Raw genomic sequence first — 14,761 nt, 5'->3', positions numbered from 1 at the left:
TTAAAGCAAGAAATTCTTTTGTTTTCAGGAACAAGTACACCATGAACTCAGGTTAACTTAACACATTAAACCATCCCATATGGGAATAGGAAATTAAAATTGTACCCTTTCAATTGAGTCAGAAAAAAAAACCAATCAAGAGTGACTTCACAATGAAAGTTTAATTCCTCATCAAAACAGTGTAAAACCACGCAATAGAGAGCCACCAGGAGCCCTCTGTGGGACTGCTTCCATATGGTGGGAGCTTTCCTCGCTTGCTTTTGAATTCTGAATTCCCAGCCTCTGTTGCCTGAGTACTTCATTCTTTGGGCACATGAGACAAGAACTCTCTAGCACTCACTTGTCCCTATGTTACATGAGTAACTCCAAAATGCACCCCAGGTTCTGTACCTTGGGGGTCATCTACGCGCAGGGTGATGTGAGGAAGTGATGCTGTTGTTGGGGTTCTGAAACAGTTAGTTCTGCCTATCCATGAACAGGGTATATTTTTCCATCTTCTAAGATCTTCTTCTACTTCTCTCTTTAGGGTTCTGTAGTTTTCATTGTATAAATCTTTCACCTCTTTTGTTAGGTTGATTCCCAAGTATTTTATTTTTTTTTGAGGATATTGTGAATGGAGTGTTTTTCCTCATTTCCGTTTCAGAAGTTTTGTCACTGCTATACAGAAATGCCTTTGATTTATGCATGTTGATTTTATATCCTGCCACTTTGCTGAATTCATTTATTAGTTCTAGTAGTTTCTTTGTAGACCCTTTTGGGTCTTCTAGGTATAGAATCATGTCATCCGAAAATAGTGATAATTTAAGTTCTTCTTTTCCTATTTTTATGCCTTTAATTTCTTTCGTCTGTCTAATTGCTCTGGCCAGTGTTTCGAGAACTATATTGAATAGAAGTGGTGATAGAGGGCATCCCTGTCTTGTTCCAGATTTTAGAGGGAATGCCTTCAATTTTTCTCCATTCAGAATGATGCTAGCCTGAGGCTTAGCATAGATAGCTTTTACAATGTCGAGGTAAGTTCCTGTTATACCTAGTTTTTCTAATGTTTTGAACATAAAGGGATGCTGTACTTTGTCAAATGCTTTCTCTGCGTCTGTCGAGATGATCATATGGTTCTTATCTTTAAGTCCATTGATGTGGTGAATAACATTTATTGATTTCCGTATATTGAACCATCCTTGCATCCCAGGGATGAATCCTACTTGATCATGGTGCACAATTTTTTTGATGTGTTTTTGTATTCGATTCACCAGAATTTTATTGAGGATTTTTGCATCTAGGTTCATTAGAGATATTGGTCTGTAGTTTTCTTTCTTTGAGGTGTCTTTGTCTGGTTTCAGAATCAGGGTGGTGTTGGCCTCATAGAATGAATTTGGAAGAGCTCCCTCTTTTTCTATTTCCTGAAATAACTTGAAATGTATTGGTATTAATTCTTCTTTAAAGGTTTTGTAAAACTCTGCTCTATACCCATCCGGTCCTGGGCTTTTCTTGGTTGGTAGTCTTTTGATTGCTTCTTCAATTTCATCCATTGATATTGGTCTGTTCAAATTGTGTGTATCCTCCTGACTCAGTCTGGGCAAATCATATGACTTCAGAAATTTATCGATGTCTTCACTATCTTCTATTTTATTGGAATATAGGTTTTCAAAATAATTTCTAATTGTCTTCTGTATTTCTGTAGCATCTGTTGTGATATTGCCTTTTTCATCCTGTATGTTAGTAATTTGAGTTCTCTCTCTTCTTCTCTTCGTTAGCATGGCTAAAGGTCTGTCGATCCTATTTATTTTTTCGAAGAACCAACTTTTAGTTTTGTTAATTTTTTCAATAGTTTCTTTTGTTTCAATTTCATTGATTTCCGCTCTGATTTTAATTATTTCTTGCCTTCTGTTACATTTGCTGTTGTTTTGCTCTTCCTTTTCTAGGGCTTTGAGATGAAGTGTGAGCTCATTTATTTGTTGGTTTTTTCTTTTCTTTTTTTTTTTTTAAAAAAGGGGGACAGAGAGAGAGAGAGAGAGAGAGAGAGAGAGAGAGAGAGAGAATTTTTAATATTTATTTATTTTTTCTTAGTTCTCGGCGGACACAACATCTTTGTTGGTATGTGGTGCTGAGGATCGAACCCGGGCCGCACACACGCCAGGCGAGCGCGCTACCGCTTGAGCCACATCCCCAGCCCAAGGTTTTTTCTGTTTTTGAGGAATGACCTCCAGGCAATGAATTTCCCTCTTAAAACTGTTTTCATTGTGTCCCATAGATTCCGATATGTTGTGTCTGTATTTTCATTTATCTCTAAGAATTTTTTATTTCCTCCTTTATGTCTTCTGTAACCCATTGATCATTCAGTAACATATTGTTCATTTTCCATGTGATGTAGGATTTTTCCTTCCTTCTTTTATCATTGATTTCCAGTTTCATTCCATTATGATCAGATAAAATGCATGGTATTATCTCCACCCCTTTATATTTACTGAGGGTTGCCCTATGGCATAATATATGGTCTATTTTTGAGAAGGATCCATGTGCTGCTGAGAAAAAAGTATATCCACTTGATGATGGTTGATATATTCTATATATGTCAGTTAAGTCTAGGTTATTGATTGTGGTATTGAGTTCTATAGTTTCTTTATTCAACTTTTGTTTGGAGGATCTGTCCAATGGTGAGAGAGGTGTGTTGAAGTCACCCATAATTATTGTGTTGTGGTCTATTTGATTCTTGAACTTGAGGAGAATTTGTTTTATGAATGTCGCAGCACCATTATTTGGTGCATACATATTGATAATTGTTATGTCTTGTTGGTGAATGGTTCCTTTTAACAGTATATAATGTCCTTCCTTATCCCTTTTGATTAACTTAGTCTTGAAGTCGATTTTATTTGATATGAGGATGGCCACCCCTGCTTGCTTACGAGGACCGTGTGCGTGGTATATTTTTTTCCCATCCTTTCACCTTCAGCCTGTGTATGTCTTTTCCAATCAGATGTGTCTCCTGGAGGCAGCATATTGTTGGATTTGTTTTTTTAATCCATGATACCAGCCTATGTCGCTTTATTGGAGAGTTTAAGCCATTAACATTTAGAGTTACTATTGATATATGGTTTGTACTTCCAGCCATGTTTGATTATTTATCCTTTATTTTTTAATTTAGTTTGTTTCTCCATGATTATCTTTCCCCCTTCTCTCTGTCTTTACGGAGGCACTTCCCACTGATGGTTTTGGTTATTGTTTTTCATTTCTTCCTTGTGTAGTGTTTTGCTCAAGATGCTTTGCAATGCTGGTTTTCTGGCTGCAAATTCTTTTAACTTTTGTTTATCATGAAAGATTTTTATTTCGTTGTCATACCTGAAGCTTAATTTTACTGGATACAGAATTCTTGGTTGGCATCCATTGTCTTTCAGTGTTTGAAATACATTGTTCCAGGACCTTCTTGCTTTCAGCATCTGTGATGAAAAATCCGTTGTTAACCTTATTGGTTTACCCCTGAATGTAATCTGCCTCATTTCTCTTGTAGCTTTTAATATTTTCTCTTTGTTCTGTATATTGGCTATCTTCATAACAATGTGTCTTGGCGTTGGTCTACTGTGATTTTGTATGCTCGGTGTCCTGTATGCATCTACAATTTGTATATCCATTTCCTTTTTTATTTCTGGAAAGTTTTCTGTAATTATTTCATTCAGCAGGTTACTCATTCCCTTGGTTTGAATCTCTATACCTTCCTCTATCCCAATGACTCTTAAGTTTGGTTTTTTTTATGTTATCCCATATCTCTTGGATGTTTTTCTTGTGATTTTTTACCTGCCTTTCTGAGTTGGCTAGACTCTTTTCAAGATGATATATTTTGTCTTCATTATCTGACGTTCTGGCTTCTACTTGCTCCACTCTGTTAGTAATACTCTCATTTGAGTTTTTAATTTGGTTTATAGTTTCATTCATTTCTAGAATTATTGTTTGATTTTTTAAAAAATCTCTATCTCCTGATAAAGATGCTTAACTTCTTCTTTTATCTGTTTATGTAATTCGTTTTCAATGTGTTCTTTCACTGTTTGAATTTGCTGTCTCATATCCTCTTTAAGGTTCCATTCCATCTGTCTAAGGTGTTCCTTGAGTTCTTTATATGACCATTTTTCTGATGACTCTAGGTCCTCCTGAATATTTAGGCTGTCCTGCATTGTTTGTACTCCTTTTCTTCCTTGCTTTTTCATGCTGCTCATGTTACTTCTTGTTCTGTTTGACTGCTGAGTTACTGTTTACTCCTATAAATTTATTTGATGCTTGGGAGGAAAGGTATTAGAAGGGAAGGGAAGAAGTCACTAAAGAGAATGAGAGTAAGCAGGTAGAATTCAAAGAAGGGGGAATAAGAAAATTGAAAAGAAATGAAAAGACAAAAGAAGAAAAAATAGGAAATAAAAAAAGAAAACTTTTTTTTTTAAAGAGAGAGTGAGAGAGGAGAGAGAGAGAGAGAGAGAGAGAGAGAGAGAGAGAGAATTTTTTTTCATATTTATTTTTTAGTTCTCGGCGGACACAACATCTTTGTTGGTATGTGGTCTGAGGATCGAACCCGGGCCGCACGCATGCCAGGCGAGCGCGCTACCACTTGAGCCACATCCCCAGCCCCAAGAAAACTTTTTAAAAATAATAATAATAATAATAATAAAATAAAAATTAAAATTAGAAGAAAAAAATTTTAAAAAATTAATAAAAAATTTTAAAAATAACAAGAAAAATGAAAATGAAAAAAAAACCCCAAATTTAAAAAAAAATACTAATAAATGCAGTCTTAGAGTTTGATTAACTTCTCTTCCAGTAGGTGGAGCTGTGCTCACCAGGCCAAGCTTCTCCTGTCAATATGTGGGAACCAATCACTGTGCAGCAGCTCCTCCTCCCAGACTGGGAGAGTCTCCAATCCTGAGTGCCTACGGCCTCCTCTTGTGTCTAGTCACTTCCCCACTTTTCCTCTAGCCAGGCCCCTCTCACCGGTGCCGCTCACCACAATACTGGCTACACGCCAGGTCTGCTGCTCCCAGGAGCCCTGTTTTCATGAACGACTGGGCACACTCTCCCTGTTTGCCATTCCCTCAGACCCTAAGTTTGTAGAGCTTGGGGCTGAGAATCCTCAGTGAATTTTACTTGCCCTCCGGTAGCCACGCCCCCGGTAGCTGGTGCAAGAGACCTCAGTTGTCAGCACTGGTGGGAGCGGTAGCCGGGAGTTCCACGCCACGGGTCCCGTGCCACTCCTGATTCCCTCAGTCTGGCTATCGCGCTCACGGGAGAGCTGGGAGGGACCCTTAAGGTTTCCCTGATGTGTGGAGAAGGAAGGCTAGGGGATTACACACCTGTATCCGCTGGTTTCAATGAAGTTATCTCCTCCGCCGCAGTCTGGTGACATCAGTTCTCTGCCATGGTGGTGTCTCTTGCAAATGGCGACAGTTCATTTCCCTTTGCCGGGTGACCAATGCAACAGATGGGTCCTGACTGTCTCTCCTAAGCCCCATTTCAATCCTGTGGCCACTGCTTATGAAGGCTCGGTTGGCATTTACCTCCATAGGATCAGAAGGGCCGACCAGTTGTTTCAGCGGGATGAATTAGTGCTGAGTCACAGCTGTTTGTCTGCGGGAAGCAGGTGAACGGGAGCTTGAATTCAGCCTATCCGGGCTCACTGTGTGTTCTGAGAGGCCCAGACTGTTCGCCCCAGATCCACGTCAGCTCAGCATTGCCTAGTGATCCTGAGCAAACAGCATTTAGATGGTTTACGACTCTCTATGCCCGCGCAGCTGAAGAGGTCAGAGACTTGATCTCTCCGTGCCCACCGCCATGTTGGATCGGAGAGAGAATTTTTTTAATATTTATTTTTTAGTTCTCGGTGGACACAACATCTTTGTTTGTATATGGTGCTGAGGATCGAACCCGGGCCGCACGCATGCCAGGCGAGCACGCTACCGCTTGAGCCACATCCCCAGCCCTCCTCCTGATCTTATGATGCTCCGTTCCCTGAACATCTGCAGTTCTTCCTTCTTTTTTTTTTTTTAACCACGTAATCTCACTTGTATTTTGAGTCTTATAAAAGTAAATACACAGAAGTAGAGAAAATATTGATTACCACAGGGGCAAGGGTGGACAGGGATGACTGGGGAGATGTTGGTAGAAGGATATAAAGATTGAAGGAATAAATTCAAGAGATTTATTGTGAAACATGGTGACAATAGTCCTACAGTTATTCTTGAGAGCTACAAGCAAGAAAAGTGGAGAACTAATAGCCTATGATCAGGACTGAAAAATCATGCGTAGGTTTTTAACCAGGCGCCAGACTTCTCAGAAGGTACATGATAAAGGGTCGTTGGGCACCAGTGCTTTCTGCAAGGCCAGGCCAAGCTAGTGAACAGAGGTTAGGAACAGAAGCACCAAGACATGGACCGGTTAGCCTGTGCTCTGAATTACAAGTTCTAATCAACTTTGTAGATGAGGATGGTTTAATAGTTCAAAACTTTTTTTTTTTAATAATTCTCCTTGATCCCTTCTCTTTTGAGTTCCCAGTTGTGTGGTAGGGAGAAAAATAAAACTTAAAAATATGACTGTGTTTTCATTCTGAGTGATCACATTCGTCCCCAGGCTGGTAGTTATCTGCAAAGCACTGACTGTGAAAAAGAATACGCTCACTTTAGCGTGGAGAGGACTCTAGGGCTTCACACTTTGTAGTGGAACTGGGAGAGCTCTGGGGAGTAGGAAAAGGTTTCTCTGCTATGAAAGAGCTGGCATAGGAGTTGGCAAGGAAATTCCACCCCCCCTTCCTGCCCTTGTCCTTTAACCCAAGGAGATTAGAGAGATGCTTTACTGACAGTTCTTGTAATTTGCATTTCAAAGTAATGTATGCAAAAATACTAGATTACAGCACACCCCATTAGCATAGTCAAACAAATTGGCTTTGGGCACCCTTTCCATTTAGAGCACCCTCATTCTGACTCCAAGTCAGAATGCATCTAGGGAAGAAAGAGGAGGAAGAATTTGCAGGTAAGGGAGAAAGAAGAGGCAGTAGAACAGGCACCTGAAGAGCTAGGGGTATGCATGAGAGAGAGAGAGAAACAGACAGACACAGACACACAGACATATTGGGTGTTGGGTACAGAAGGATTTGAATGGGGGAATCTGCCCGATAAAAAACTGCCCTTTAGGAATGGAAATTGGGCGGGTGGACTGATTGATTTGATGAGGTGTTTTTCTCTCTCTCTCACCTCTCCCTCTACCCTCTGACCCTGGAGGAAGGATGAGAAAAGTAGAAAGGTAGAGTAAGCAACCTAATAATAATTCCAGGGACCACCCAAGGAAGGCTGAAGAGCTTAGGCTGGAGAGTACTACAACCCCAGCCCAGTGGGACTTAGAGACTCCAGACTGAAATGGTTGCTGTGAGATCAATGTGAAGATGTCGTATCTCCCAGGAGAGACAGAGAGAGAGACACACACACACACACACACACACACACACACACACCTTGGGAGATCCTGCCTGCTCACACCACCATTGCCACCGCCCCACATCCTGTGGTCTCTCCCTGGTTGTAATTAAGTGATGTCGTTGTCTCCGATGAGGAAAACAGAGACTGCAGATGAGGGGAAGTTGAAGTATAATTTTCAAAAAGCTAAACGTCACTCCTATTTACATTATTTAAATATTATTATTTAACTCATCGATAAAAAAAATTCCGTCAGCATGGTAAAGCTATTACAAGGAAGGACATGTGATTCTGTACATATAATCAGAGAAAGAAAGGTTGCAACTGTTAACTATGAAACTTGGCCAATGTCCCACAGGGCAATGACACTATTAACTCTTTGGATTTTGATCTTTTCTACTGGATAGAATTCGTTTGCAGCTCTGTTGAACAAAAAATTACGTATAACTTATCACTTGTGTCTGAAAGTTTACATCTAACTTTACAGAGTGTGGGTCTCAACTGTAGGGATGAAAAAGTAGTATCTTTCCTCACCTAACACAGGATTCGTGGTGGAGTCCCTTATAACAAAAGACACATTATCAACAGAGAGCATGTAAATTGATCTAACCAAGGTTTTATGTGACGTGGGTACCTTCATGGTACCCAAAGGCCTGAGGAAAACCTCAATGTGCAGAAATGAAATCGGAGGCCAAAGGGTAATAAGCTGGGGAACTTCACCGGGCTTCTCTGTTCAGATGCTCCTTGGTCTCCCTGGGTGACGCTTCTTCCCTTCTTCCTTTCTCTGTTACATGAGGGTCTTCAGGGCAGAAGGGAGAGAGAGGGTTGGAGATACCTTCATGGTTTGGCTGTTTTCTCAAATGCCAACGTGCCCTATTTGGGGGTAACATTTTGTCCCCCACTGTGTGTTACACCTAAGACTGAGGAAGGGGTGGAGGGCCCCGACAGCTCATAGAGGCCATACTTCCTGTTCAAAGCAGAACGTGCTTCAAAGCTGAAGCAAAGCACTAAAGTTCTAAGAAACAGCATTGATGAAGGAACCCGGCCATTTTTTTTCTCTTGCTCTGATTACCTCCCTGTACAGACAACCTCGGGCTAAAAACGATGACACAGAAGGAGTGGAGAAGGCCCAACAACGAGGTTCTTTTCTTTTTGGTCTTTCTTATTCATTAGTGAGGGTGGGTAGGATATGTGCCTATCAAGAAGTGAAGTGAAAACAGCCAAGTAGTCTTGTGTACCATTTCTACCTTTGGTGAGAAGGAAATACAGATGGGCGTACAAGCTACATAGTACGGATTGTGTATCTCTGGTGACTCCACGTAGGAATCAAATGTTCTCACCTGCACCTTTAAAACCGGAACTGCACAATATAATGATGAACAGTAAAATTTTTGCTACTATTGAAAATTCATTTTATTTTTTACTTAGAATGACACTATGCAGCAAATACGCAGTAAAACAAATCAAGGGAGAAACTGTGGAAGAAACCAAAAGGCTTTCATATGTTAGTACTTTTTAAAAATTTTAATTTGTTATATGACAACAGGATGCGTTACAATCCATATTACACATACAGAGCACGATCTTTCATCTCTCTGGTTGTACACAAGTAGAGTCACATCCTTCATGTCTTCATACATGTACTCAGGGTAATGATGACCATCGCATTCCACCGTCTTTCCTACCCCTATGCCCCCTCCCTTGCCCTCCTTCCCCTTTTCCTCTTTGCCCTATCCAGAGTTATTTAATCCTCCCATCCCCCTTTAGTACTTTAAAAAATAAATAAATAAATGAATATATATTTAAACATATATATATATGTTTGAATATATATTTAAACATATATATATATATGTTTAAATATATATTTAGTTGTCCATGGACCTTTATTCATTTATTTTTATGAGAATCAAACCCAGTGCCTCACACATGCTAGGCAAAGGCACTATCACTGAGCCCACAACCGCAGCCATATTTTAGTACTTTTAATGTTACTTTTTTCCTGTTTTGTGAATCGGGGGCCCTGAATTTCCATTTTATATTGGTTCCCACAAATGTGTCCAGCTCTGTAGGTTATAGGTCAGATACTGAAGACACAGTAGGCGTTTCCACCAAAGGACAGTTTGTGAAGTGATGAACAGGCCACTCATCTTGAAGCCAGATGACTATGCTTGGGTCCCTTGGCTGTCGGATGTTAGCTGTGAACTTGATTGAATTACTTGGCCTCCCCTATAACATAGGAACAGTGGCATCCACATTGCAGGGCTAATGTGAAGATAAAATTGGAAACTATATCAAAGCTTCTGGTACTTATCATGTTTTTTTAAAAAAATTTTTTAATATTTATATTTTTAGTTTTAGGCGGACACAACATCTTTGTTTGTATGTGGTGCTGAGGATCAAACCCGGGCCGCACGCATGCCAGGCGAGCGCGCTACCGCTTGAGCCACATCCCCAGCCCTATCATGTTTCTTGATGTAAGGGCTGAAGTAAAAAAGAAGACTTCAAAGAAGAGATGAGATTTGGTATTAAAGGATGGAGAGGGTGAGATTCACACAAAGGGAAGAATGAATTACTCTAGAATGTTCTAGAAGAAAGTGACTTTGACTTGATTGCTGCTGTACTCCTGGTGTGTGAAACATGGTCCAAACAGAGCAGCCATTCAACAAACATTTGTTGAAAGAATGACAGCCACATTATGAGGTGGGAATGAGGAAAAAGATGGGGGGGGGTGAGGCTGAGAGGTGCAGCGGGGCCACTTTTCGGCTCCTGGAAGCAGGTTTCTCCCAGGCTGGGCCTGGGGCCTGGTCTACTAGGACAGCAGGGCCGTGAAGGCTCAGGGTGGTACTGGTTGTATGGAACCTCCAGAGCATGAGGTGCCCAGCAGCTTTTCCTAGGGGTCAGAGAGGGAGGTCCTTAGAGACCCCAGCCAGTCTGCCACCAGGACCCAGATCCATTACCTCCCCAGCCAAGCCCAGGACGCAGACCTGCAGTCAGCAGGTGGTGACCTTTGATGGTCTCTGAACATGTAGAGTCTGCCAACTTATCACCTCTTCTTCACAGATAATTCCTAACCCAACAACTTAATACTCACTCCTTAGTTAGTAGGTTTCCCAACTTATATCTTTCTCTTTTAAATCTTTTCAGGCTCATTTGTGAATTTTTTTTTTTTAGATGGGGGTTTCACCATATTGCCCAGGCTGGTCTTAATCTTCTGGGCTCAAGTGATCCTCCTGCTCCAGCCTCCCCAGTAGCTGAGATTATAGGCATAAACGTTACACTACACCAGACTCTCATTTGTGATTTTTTTTTCCCTTTGGTAGTACTTTGATGGTCTCTGAACATGTAGAGTCTGCCAACTTATCACCTCTTCTTCACAGATAATTCCTAACCCAACAACTTAATACTCACTCCTTAGTTAGTAGGTTTCCCAACTTATATCTTTCTCTTTTAAATCTTTTCAGGCTCATTTGTGAATTTTTTTTTTTTTTTTAGATGGGGGTTTCACCATATTGCCCAGGCTGGTCTTAATCTTCTGGGCTCAAGTGATCCTCCTGCTCCAGCCTCCCCAGTAGCTGAGATTATAGGCATAAACGTTACACTACACCAGACTCTCATTTGTGATTTTTTTTTTTTCCCTTTGGTAGTACTAAGGACTGAAGCCAGGGATACTCTACCACTGAGCTACATCCTCATTCCTTTTTATTTTTTTTTATCTTGACATAGGGTATTGTTAAGTTGCTGAGGCTGGCCTTGAACTTCTGATCCTCCTGTCTCAGCCTCCTGCGGTTTACACCACCATGCCCAACTAGAAAATGTTAATCTTTGAGGGGAAAAAAAACCCCTATGAAAATGAAATAGCATTCTATGCTTCCTAATGAAAAATATACTTAGGAAGCAATGTTAGTGATGACCTTGGTTCTGGAGAAATTGGAATAGAACAGGCACACACAAGGGCTGCAGGAGTGCTAAGGGGTACAGCCCTTTTGAAAGCCAATATGTCCAGGTGTAACAAGAGTCAAGAAACAATTTGTTCTTTGTCTCTTTGCATTTTGTTCTTTCAACTTACTTGATGTAATGCTATTATTTCTTACTGCCTTTTCCTGTTTATGGCTAAGCATAAATTGTTCTATAAAATAAAAAAGATAAATAAAGAATGTTCCCTGACCAGACTTCACCTTCTAGTACGAGAGGCAAGGTTTTAGACACAGCCTAGAAAAGAATAAAAGCGGTGAAGGATCCGTGGTGCGATTTGGATGATGAAACTGATGGAGGGGTCAAATGAATGCTGAGGGGGAAAATGCTGAGAAGTGACTAGAGCGGGGTCCGGTGGCCAGGCAGGATGCCAGGTACATGTGAAATTGTCCTGGGAGCAAAGAAGCCCACAGAAAGCTCTTAGCACATTTTATCCACTTGAATCCTCCTCATCCGTAGGCTTGAGGAGCTATATATTTATGATAAAAATTCAAAAGATACCATTAAAATGTTTTACATTGTTTTAGTGCCAAAATACAGTTGGCCTTCCATATCGGTGGGTTCAGTACCCATGGATTCTGCCAACTGCAGATCAAAAACATTCAAGGGGTAAAAATGTGCCTTCACTGAACATGTACAGTTTTTTTTTTTATTACTCCCTAAACAGCACAGTATAGCAACTATTTATGTAGAATTTACATTGTTATTTCATATTGTAAGTAATCTGGAAATGATTTAAAGTATCTGGGAGGGTGTGTGTAGGTTGTATGCAAAAGTTATACCATTTTGTAAGAGGGACTTGAGTATTCACAGATTTTGATATCTGTGTGGATCCTAGAACTAGTCCCCCATTGTTATTGTTTGAACGTGAGGTGTCCCCCAAAAGTTCCTGTGTTCATGCAGAAATATTCAGAGGTGAAATGATTAGATTGTGAGAGCTGTGAACTCATCAGTCCGTCAGAGTTTGAATGGATGGACTGGGTGGTAACAGTAGGCAGGTGGGGCAGCTGGAGGAGGTGGGTGACAGGGAGTGTGCCCTGGAAGGGCTCCTCTGCCCTGTGTGGGAGGGGTCCTTCCTGGCCACCACGAGGTGACCAGCTTTCCTCCACCACTCCCTTTGGCCATGATGTGCTGCCTCATCTTGGGCCCAGAACAACGCAGCCAGCAGCTGTGGACTGAGACCTCTAAAACTGGGAGCCCCAAATTATCTTTTCGTCCTCTAAGTTATTCTGGTCCGGTATTTTGGTCCCAGTGACACCAAGCTGACTAACACACCCATGGATACCAAGTGATGACTGCATGTTTCTTTTTAGTTTCTTCCTTTCCTTCACCGTAAATCAGTATCAGCATGACCATAGGATAAAGATTAGACGAATCGTTCTGATAGGTCATTTCTGCAAAGTTCCATGCATGCGCTTCGAGTCCACGCTTTCAACTCTTGCAACAATTTTGTAAGCGCTCGGTTCTCTGCATTAAATTTCTTGAAGCTAGAAATAGCTAGAGTGGCTTATCTCCTGCACAGACCCTGGCTGAAGAATGGGTTGGAGGGCCCATGCCAAGTGGATCAGCTTCAGAGATTCCACGGGACAAATACGTCATGCCAGCAAGGAAGGCGAGAGCTGCTGATTGCTGTGGAATTTCCCTCTCGTATAACCAGATCCTGCCCTCATCAATTAAGCCCATTTATTCCTTTACTACCCTCTGAGGAGAGCTAGACATCGAGGAAGTTAATATCTGTTAGACAACTGCATTGTGTCTGGTGTATGGTGGTGGGACCCCTTCTTACTACAGAAGCTGTTATCACAACACTGGGCCACATCTTCCATCTACACAAGATTTGCTTCCAAGGGGAAAGTACCTAGGAAGCCAAAAGGCTCCCACCTGTCCCTTGAAGCTATTTCCCTTTGGCTGACACTGTGCAGCAAAATGTATTAATACCCATGATGGGCGATCGGCCTTCAATAAATAATGCTGCTTGTTCTAATGTACCTGGCATGAAATATTCAGAGGTATTAATGCATTTCGGTTTAAATAGTCACCAGAGCTCTTGTCCAAATTGGTGGTGAGCTTAGGCTCTATTACCCTTTCTGTGTGTGAGTATACATATTAGATGTGGAGTGCGGCTCAAAGTTCCAGGAAGAGGCACCAGGAGATTGATCCTATGCAGAAAGTGGGGAGCTATGCAGTGCATGAATATATGATGTGGGTGTAACCAGAGTCTTCTCCTGGGGCTAAGGGCTCTTGGGTTCTGTCTCAAGTCTGGTACTGGCTACCTTGAAGGACTCAGTGCTCATCTGGTCACGGGAAGCCAGATCTGGACATTGTCAGGTGTCTTTCCTAGTCCTTGATTGTAAGCAATTAAAATGCTTCCAGTCTTGGGAGGCCACAGAAAGGGACATGGCATAGTGATCGTATAGGTTGGGAGGAAGACTCAAATTACCAAGCGCTGGGGCCTCTTCAGGAAACTTCAGACAGCTGGAGAGCTGAGATGGCTGGGCTCAGATATCCTGATGATAGAGAGATGGTTGACATGCCTATAAATCTTGTCTGGGGAGCTGTGGTCCTGATTGGCAGGTAGTATGTGTGGGAAGCATCTGAAGAGTGAGCTGGCAGGAGTGGGGGAATCTGTGCCCACTGGGACAGAAGTACTTCCTACTGCCCTTTCCCATCTTCTGTTAATATTTAGGGCATTGACTCAGAGGAGAAATGCTGGTGTGGGGAGCTCTCCTGACAAAGAATTGCCTAGAATCTCTTATCTCCAAGTCCCCACGCCCTTTCCATAGCTCTGCTGCTTCCCATCCTGCTCTGCCCCAGATGAAGTCCATAAACAACCTCACCCAAGGGGATTTGAAAGAAAGGTCACAATTTAATTCCACTAAGGCCTCGCAGCCTCCTCCCCAGCCCTGAGCTGAGGCTGGTTGGAAACAGGAAGCATCAGAGAAGGACTCAGCTCTCCAAGTCCCAGCTGAAATCCTAAATATTTTCCTTCCCTCTTCGTAGGGAATGCTGACCTCCCCTCATTCTTGCGCCTCTTCCCACCCTTCCATCAGCTTAGCTCACTCAAGTGCTCCGCTCTGGGTCTCTGCCAGTTCACAGCAGCTCCATCTTCATCTCACAGCTGGTGATTGATCTGCTTTCCCCAGCAGGGCAGCTCCGCTTCCCCTACTGTTCACTGTACTCAGCCACTTGTGAGCTCTCAGAGGCGAGGAGGTCAATGTGGGAGAAAGTGCCAGAACTTGGGCTGGGCCTTAGACAGAATGTGCACACCTCAATATGTGTGCCAGGTCTTCAACGATTGTCCCTCAGCTTTGAGCCCATCTTTCTACACCCGGCCTAGTGATGGCTTGAGG

The sequence above is a fragment of the Spermophilus citellus genome (genome assembly GCF_964194105.1).
Source record: "Spermophilus citellus genome assembly, chromosome: 9".
NCBI lineage: Eukaryota > Metazoa > Chordata > Mammalia > Rodentia > Sciuridae > Spermophilus > Spermophilus citellus.
The sequence above is the reverse complement of the archived record's forward strand: the minus strand, read 5'-3'. Positions refer to the sequence as shown.